Source organism: Amblyomma maculatum, chromosome 1 (assembly GCF_055883805.1).
Source record: "Amblyomma maculatum isolate TAMU_Amacu chromosome 1, ASM5588380v1, whole genome shotgun sequence".
In the NCBI taxonomy this organism is placed as follows: Eukaryota; Metazoa; Arthropoda; class Arachnida; order Ixodida; family Ixodidae; genus Amblyomma; species Amblyomma maculatum.
The window spans coordinates 189,815,481-189,823,908 of NC_139344.1; the positions used below are offsets into that span (position 1 = coordinate 189,815,481).

The following is an 8,428-nucleotide window of genomic DNA, read 5'->3' on the forward strand; positions in this document are numbered from 1 at the left end:
AAGCGGTAGCACAAAACACACGCAAAGTAAACAACAGAGACGTTAGTAGCATCATGCACGCCCCTTGCAGAAATTTAAAATATTAAAAAAACAAAGCCTTACAAATTGCCTTTAAAAATCTTTTACATGTGAGACTAAAACATAATAGAAAAGTTTCAATATGCGCCGTAGATTATCGTTGAGTTATCAGTTTCTGTTACCAAACCACATCAGTTTCGGTTTCGGAACTGTTCATCATCTGTTGCAAAGTTAGCTATAACTTTTGAACTAAATAAGATACGAGCATGATTCTTGCTGCAAAACATTCTTGAATGTTTGGGGACTCTCTAAATCTAAAAAAGAAAAAAATGTCATTTTTACAACAAAAATGCCTTTTCAAAGGTGGTGACATAACTTAAGAGAGGATGATGTCCCCCCCCCCCTTAGCATCGGTATTCATAACCCAGTACGCGGCATAGGACAGAAAAAAACGTTAAGAAGCTCGTGGCACTGAAAATCTGGCGGTGTCCGGCATCCCTCAGAAACAATGATATGAGATTTTTTTTAATGTGAAGCGACGAAATAATGGATGGACCAGTCAGTTTTTTTTTTTTGTTTTGTTTTTCTTTTCAGCAATGTATAATGTTCTTTTTTGCCCATCTTTATATTACATTGCTTTAAGCCCGTTGTGTTTTTGGCAGTGCGGGCTGGGCAACGTCATTTTACTTATTTTTTAATTGCGCACGATAACTGCAGTTAATAGATCAGGTTTCTTTAATATCTGCACATAATTCCATAAAGTAATGTGGTGCAATTTCTGGTGCTTGGGGATTCTGCGCTTCAATCCACTACAGGTATATTTTTGGATCGTGGGCGCTGGCCGGTTGCTGGCCAACCTGGCACGTGGCCGACATGGGCCGCCAAATGCCCGAGGAACCGTTGCCAAACAGGTTGGTGTTTCTTCCGGGTTATGAGCTCGGGCCATGGGCGCTGGCCGACTTCTGCCCAACCTAGTACGTGGCCGACCATGGACCACCCAATCACTAAACAACCATGATCGAATTGGTCGGCGTTATGTTGGGGGCCCGAGCTTGGGCCTTGGGCGTTGACCGGCTTACGCCCAACTTGGTAGGTGGCGGACGATGGGCCGTCACTCGGCGGACACACATTGCCGGCCAGGTCGGCCATAGGTCAGCAGTCATCCAATGATGTCTGGGGCGAGAGGCGGCTTTATCACTTTCTAGCGAGAGATATTCCCTAGATTTTTCCTGAGTGATCACAGCGAAGCACGACTGTTTCCTCATCATTACAGATTTTTCCAGGTTCCTTTGGCCGGTTATCTAGACGGTTTTTTGACATCTTTAAGTCGAGCGCTGCTTAATTATGCAGCAATTCATAAATCGACGACCACCGAGCACTGCTGCTATCGCCGCCGCCGATTCACTTAGTTCTTTTGCGGGCGCTAGTCAGTCCAATAAAGCGTTTATTTGGGCCCAACCCGAGTCTTCATTTGCTGCCTTCGGCATTCTCACAATCACGTGTCATCTGGTGGAGGGGCTGAATATCAGTGTACCATGCCCCTAAAGACGCAACCAATCGAGCAGAGAACCTCTCGTTGTCTTCCAGCACCGTGAGACCCCCACCTTCCATGAACGGTCTGATAAGAATGCGGAAGAATGACTTTACCTCTTCAATCGTGTGGCAGAATTCTCCGCCTGGAACGACGCTGCAAAATTGAGGCAAGTTTACTTTGCACTTCAAGGTTCTGCCCAAATATTGTTCGAAAGTCATGAAACTTCTTCGAAAGATTGGCAGACATTCAAGACAGAGATTCTAACGACCTTTTCAAGTGTCCCCCGAAAATAAAGAGCCCAGGCCCTCCTTCAATCAGGAATTCAACCCCCGAATCAGTTTTTCCTGGCTTGCGTTACACTGTACTTCCGTTGAGATGAAGTGTCTATTCCACCGCGCCGATCCCATATCGTGGCCGAGGAGACCACGGTCGATTTCTTGATGCGCGGTGTGAAAGAGCAACATTTTACCGGTCTACTACGACAACCGCCGAAAACAGAGTTCGCACAAGAAGCAGCGAGAATTGAGAAAACCTTGGAAGTTCGAACCCGCCAGTGCAATCAGCCACTTGAAGTCTCCTCCACAAGCAACTATGACGCTGCAGCTGCAAGCGGAGATAACCTCCGTGATATTACCCATGAAGTCGTTCGCGAACTGCGCCGACTAGCTCCTGCCATTGCCCACACAACATCAAGTGGCGTCACTCGCAAATGTCATCCGTAAAGAAGTCCAGCAGGCACACGTTCCTCAAGCGAAGGATCCGACTGATCCAATGCAATAACCCACAGCGATGAACTGCGCTGCCGCGTTACGCCGTCCTGCCTTCCAGCGAGGCCATACAAACCACCCACGACGCAAACAAGCTAGTCCTGAACGCCGACCGTTGACATCCCCCCCCCCGCCAAGCCTGCGAACGACCCTCAAGCCCCGGGATATGTGACGCTATAGTGCGTGACGCCTAGAGGACTGCGAACAATCCGCCTTTTTCACAAACTGTGGCGCCCTCTGGGAGTGGTTGAAAATTCTTCTGCCACTGGTTGAAAACATCCTTGGCGCCAGCGAAACGATGGTGTGTGTTCTTGACAGCTGCTGCCATCTATCGCATGCACCTGTCACGAATATTAACCACACATGGCCTCCAAGATCAGCTACGGCTGCGCCGATCGCGGAGGCCAAGAACTGCGCATGTGCAGCTGGGGTTGGTGTTTTGTTTTCAACCAGGGGAGAGGCGCGCATGCGCAGAGCGGCCTTGTGAAAAAGGCGGATTGCCCACATGTACGCCACACTGCCCATGCAAACGCATTGTCCTGCACTGCTTCGCCTGCGACGCCCCGCGACCCCGTCCTGGTGAACGACCAGAATAGACAACTACTTGCACAGGGCAGAGTCACCAAGCCACCTGTACCGCTCCCCGTCGCCGTACAGCGCCCGATTTGCGTCGCCGAGCTGCAGTTAGGGGCGTGCGAGGAGGGTCCTCGGGGCCCCGTAGGGGCAGCTTTGGAGGTGGTTGCTATACACGCGAACTAACGAAGGTCCTCCGGCGCCGATGATGAGTGACGACGATGCAACATTTACACTGAGTTTGAGGGATGTCAACCACTCGTGTCCTGACAGAAGTCGACTGACACTTTTGTTAATGATCGAGCATCATTAGCAGTATTGAAAGACTATAAGCCTCACGTGTCCATCTTTATATAAAGCTCCCAATTTCAATTGAGATTTTTTATGCATTAGCGTATACACTTTCGAGCAGATCAAAATAATTATAACGAAAAATACAGTTCATTGATATTTAAATAAAGAATAAATAAAGAACAAAACTATTACCCTTGCCCCTTTTCCATGCGGAATATTTTTACGCAGTTCATGTGTGAGTTGATCTAAATGTCACTTTGAGCATCAGTGAGTGGATATTCAACACGAGTAGAAGCGAGTTTGAGTAATCGGAAGGAAGCGAAAGATAAAAAGTATCGAGGTGGACGCTCCAAAGAGGTTTTTGAGGGGCCAGCGGCCAAGGCAGAACAGAGGTTAACGAGCGGCGACAATATTTCAGGGCTGCGCATGACGACAGAGTTTACATGTTATAATGCAAAGCTGCGCTGAGCGCGGTTACAGCCACCATAGCGCGGCAGTGAGAGCCCCCTGGGCGTCACCATATTGCTCGCTGGGATGTTATGTGCGCCGGACGTCATCACGGTGGAACATAGAGTTCCTTACACTAACTAGAGGGAAAGCTGAGGGCGCTGCACTTCAGCCACCATGGGCGCGCTAAGAATCATGGGCCGGTGTGCTACTTGTTGCGGGACAGTCGGTTTTTCTCGGGTACGTGGAGTGGCGTTACTGCGATGTTTCTTTTTCGTCATCATCATCATTTGAAGGTGCGGACATAGACCGCGAAAGCCATAGTAGCGAAGGCTCAAAAGCAGACGTCGCCAATAAATGGTTTTTATTTCCCAAAATGCCACTAAAAACTTTCTTAAGTGATTGCACAACCATAAATATTTTTATAACGTTTTTTTTTATTTCAAAGTTTGCCTATTAAGTACGAAATATTGGTATTTGTGCTGCTCAAAACTAAGCCAATAGGAGAAAGAGCCATCGCTTATATTGGATAAATATCACACTGACATGCTGTTTCTCTCTCTCTTTACAATTTATAGTCACAATATTCAATCTTAGGGCATTATTTACGGTAGAACAACGTTTATCTTTGCATTAGTTTTGGCCAAAAGTTGTAGTTCTGCACTCGGTAGCTCACCGGCCCATGATGCTTTGAGCGCCCATGGTGGCTGAACTGGCCGTCTGGAAGCTCCATGTAAACGCCCATAGACGGCAGCACAGCTTTCCCTCTAGGTAAGAGTAAGAAACTCTATGCGGTGGAAGCGGCAGCAGAACCGGTCTGCAACAGCCCAGGAGCTTGGGGCGTCGAAATGCGCATGCGCAGAACGTAAGGCGCGCTTGGGGTCTTGGGCTAACGCTTGGGGCGGCCCCTATTTTTCCAAAATAGCGTTCGCCCCAAGCTACAGTGCCTAGAATATACTGGCTAGTGTGCCGAGCGCCCACGCTTCCCTATGGGCGAGGGTGTCGCTATTTGCAATGAAAGCCAATTGTTAGCGGCAGAGGGCGCTGCTTGTCGGGAGGGTACCACCTGAGCAGACGACGCAGTTTTTCTCGCTTCAGAATACGGCAATCTGTTGGTGTTGTGCGTGCGTGTTAAACCTGCTTCTGCGCGTCTTTTGCTTTCACGAAGGTGCAGCAGTTTATTTACGGTGTAGGTGTTTGCTCATGCGAGTCGTTCCGCACTTCTACCTGCTCGGCGACGATTGCATCGTTTTTTTTTTCGCGTTTTGTGCGCGCGTTCAGTGCTCGCCTGTATCCCTTCTTTTTTTACTGTGTCGCCAGTGGTGAAGCGCGGTTCCCGATTGTTGTATCCCCAGTGCCTCTCACGAAAGTGCAGAGAAAAATGCCAAAGAGAAAGCGGTGGTGCACAGAGAAGACTTGCTTTTTTGGCAAACGGGGCTACCGCTAGAACAAGGAGCGTACGTATTACTGCGCTATCTGATGCTACGTAAGTACGCATTCTGTACAATGGGAACGAAGCAAGAAATGATGGAAGGTAAACGGCAACTGCTTTTGTTGGCGAAAACCATTTTTAGAGCATGCAGTTATATTCACAAGGATGGAAACTTGGGCGAGTCGGTAACGGTGCTCCATGACAGTGTGCGGCACAGAGTGTACACAATCAGGCGCTACAGACAGCACCTGTGTTGTGTACCTTTTCTGTGTCCCTCGATTGTCCTTTTGCGCTACGCATATGTCACATGGATGCAGTTATATATTAGGCGCATGTTTCACCGTAAGCGCGGCATTACCAACGAGCTTCCTCGCGATGAACCGGCCGCGTCTCGTGCATGTTGTGTGCCTGAGAGAGAGAGAGAGAGGAAAAAAAAAAAACATTGGTCAGCTTCTTCATTCAAAAGACGGTGACTTCGGCAAAACCTTGTGTGCAATCACAGGCCGCGATGTACCTTAGCCGGCGGTAAGTAAAGGTTCCTCGTTTGTGCTCTGCTGTTCCAATTTTGCCACATGTGCCTGTGTTTGTTATTACATATACATAAGAGGAGTCTTGCGTGACTTTGTTTCCTGTGTTGTTCGCATATACAATATATAAATGAAACTGCGCGTACGTGTTTACTTGTCAGCAAGTGTACAGTGCGCAGAAAGAACCATATATCAATAAAAATGAAGCATTTCACTTTGTTCCAGAGATTACAAAGATATTTTATATCAATTGTTGCTTTGCTTGTCAATTGCTTTAATTGTTGTAGAATAGAAATTCTGGGTTTCCGTTTGTGAGCACGGGATGTCCGGGACTAAGATGCTCAAACTTCGCAGAAGCCTTCGCAAGCAAGAAGCGTTAAATACGTTCGCCGCTTCCAGTCTAAGACAAAACACGCAGCCTGAAACTTGTAGTCAGCGGCTTCAGCTATAACTGAGGTCTGTTGCGACTTAATTAGAGCTGAAATGCAGTGCAAGCAGCCCTCTTGCCGAAGATGTGAGAGCGCGGTAGGCAGCAAACAGCGCGGCTGGTACCCACCCAGTTTGCAGCGCTCCTGGCGGCAGCCGCCGGCATTCATCGCTCATGGTGCCACCCGGGAGGCCTCGGTCGGCACACTAGCCAATATATTCTAGGCACTATACCCAAGCCGCCTTTGGGTCGCTTGGGTTACGGCAACATGGCGGCGCTCGGCCAAGCGGCGGCCGCTCGCCTCGGCACACATTCGTCGTCACCGCTCCATGGTGTCACGCGTTCATGAAAAACGAAAGGCCAACGAAGCTTATGCTATGTCTCATGATGCCCGCACCACCAAATTTTAGCAATAAAACGCCCTATATTTTCTGATTGCTTTCGGATTTACCGAGCTGCTAGGCCTAGCGAGTTCGCCTCGTTTGGTTGCCATGGGGACCAGACGGCGAAAAGCGCGGAAGGTTCAAATGAGTTTTCCCGGCCTCGACCTGGATTGACAATTGGCCAATTTCGTCTTGTATGACAAAAGCAGTTTATATAACTGGTAATTTTAATATAGTTTTGTGCAATAGTAGCACTTTTTGATGAACAAAATAGCGTTGTTGGCTCTTATATATTTAAATGCTTTTTCTTGGTTTACCGTCGTGGCGCTGCAATCGACAAACGCAAGCCCGGCTCTGCTGCGTCGGGAAAACCCCTATTCTAAAACTCGCCGCTCGGCTAGCACGTTGCGCCGCCGCACGCTATTTCGTTGGGGGCCCCAAGCCTTGGGTCCCTCTATTCTAAAACTCCCTAAGGAATGGGCAGGGAGCCAAAGAAACTCTATGCAAGGAGCCGACAGTAGACAGCTACTGCCATCTATCAAGCGACTAGCTAAGTACAACTGGAGTACAATATTATTTACCAATAATTTCTACAAGTTTGAATCATAGTGTAGTTTGAATTATTAAATTGAATTAGTTTAATGTGGTTATTTGTTTTATTGTTAGTCTGTAAAGAGGAAAAAGAACGCGTTGGCATTGTCTACCCTCAACAGGTGCCGCCACTGCCTCGTGTATCGGATGTTTCGTAGTGAACGTGTTTTGTGCTCACCTGGACTGTCTCAAAAATGCGAGCGCTGATCCCTTTTGCCATCTGCGCGTTTTGTATTGCAAGTGTATCCGCGCAAGTGGATGACAGTAGCCATAGTTGCCCTGCAAATCCAGCTGCCGAACCGTTGATGCTGGGCCGTGACATGGCGTCGGGGGATAACTGGAAGGATGCCTGTTCCATTTACGATTTTACTGCGGAAGATATCACTGGGAAGAACGTATCTCTCAGGAAATATGCCGGCCACGTTGTGCTGATAGTGAATGTTGCATCTCGGTGCGGCTTCACTGACTCTAACTATAAGCAGCTACAAGCTCTGCACGACAAGTACGCTTCAAACGATCCACCTTTGAGCATTCTGGGCTTTCCCTGCAACCAATTTGGAAGTCAGGAACCAGAGAGCAACGTGGAAATAGCGGATTTCTGCAAGGCAACGTATGATGTCAAGTTTGACATGTTTGCCAAGATCGACGTGAATGGTGACGGCGCGCATCCTCTTTGGAAGTTCCTCAAGCGTCGGCAAAGTGGTACCTTGACTGACGGAATCAAGTGGAATTTCACTAAATTTCTTGTCAACAGGTCTGGACAGCCCGTTGCTAGGTATGCACCAACGACAGAGCCTAATGCAATTGAAAATGACATCAAGAAACTGTTAACAGGTGCTTCGCAGCTGTGAACTGGTGTGAGCCTGTGCTTTGACTGCAGTTTTAAAGCACAGGGTCTACAGCTAGCATGCGAAGTCTTTTTTTTTTTTTTTTTTTTTTTTTTTTTTTTCCCTGCGCGATATAGTTCTTCATATGCATGTGCTTTTTATTCTTCGCAGTTTCTGGAGACATGAAACAAAACTTTTGCATCATTTTGTCACATGTATTTTGTTCACAGGTCACAAAAGCCGAATAAAATGCCTTCGATGTGCACTGCAGCTGCTTTTTGCTGGGCGTCCCATGCCTGAAGCCAAGGGGGTCGGGGGAATGGGTGGTCATGCAGTAGTAGTTGCCTCTATAATGTGACAAATGAGCAGCGGTAAATAGAGGCAGTGATTATAGCAGTTATATCCAGGCAAGTTGACTCACATCCGAAGCAGTTGACAGCAACTCATTAATAAGCGCAGAAATAATCCTAGAATTTGAAAAACGTAACTGGATTTATCTCAACGTTTCGATCGAGTCATACAACGTCACTGCACACAATGTTATTTTTACTTTCAGTCATATATCGCATCATTTACTTGCTGTGGTAAATAAAGCGTTGTCCACCTCG

General features: G+C 47.7%; 1 pseudogene; it reads left to right on the forward strand.

The window, feature by feature from the left end:
• Positions 1-7,123: 7,123 nt before the first annotated feature.
• LOC146205209 (glutathione peroxidase pseudogene) lies at positions 7,124-8,428 on the forward strand (annotated as a pseudogene).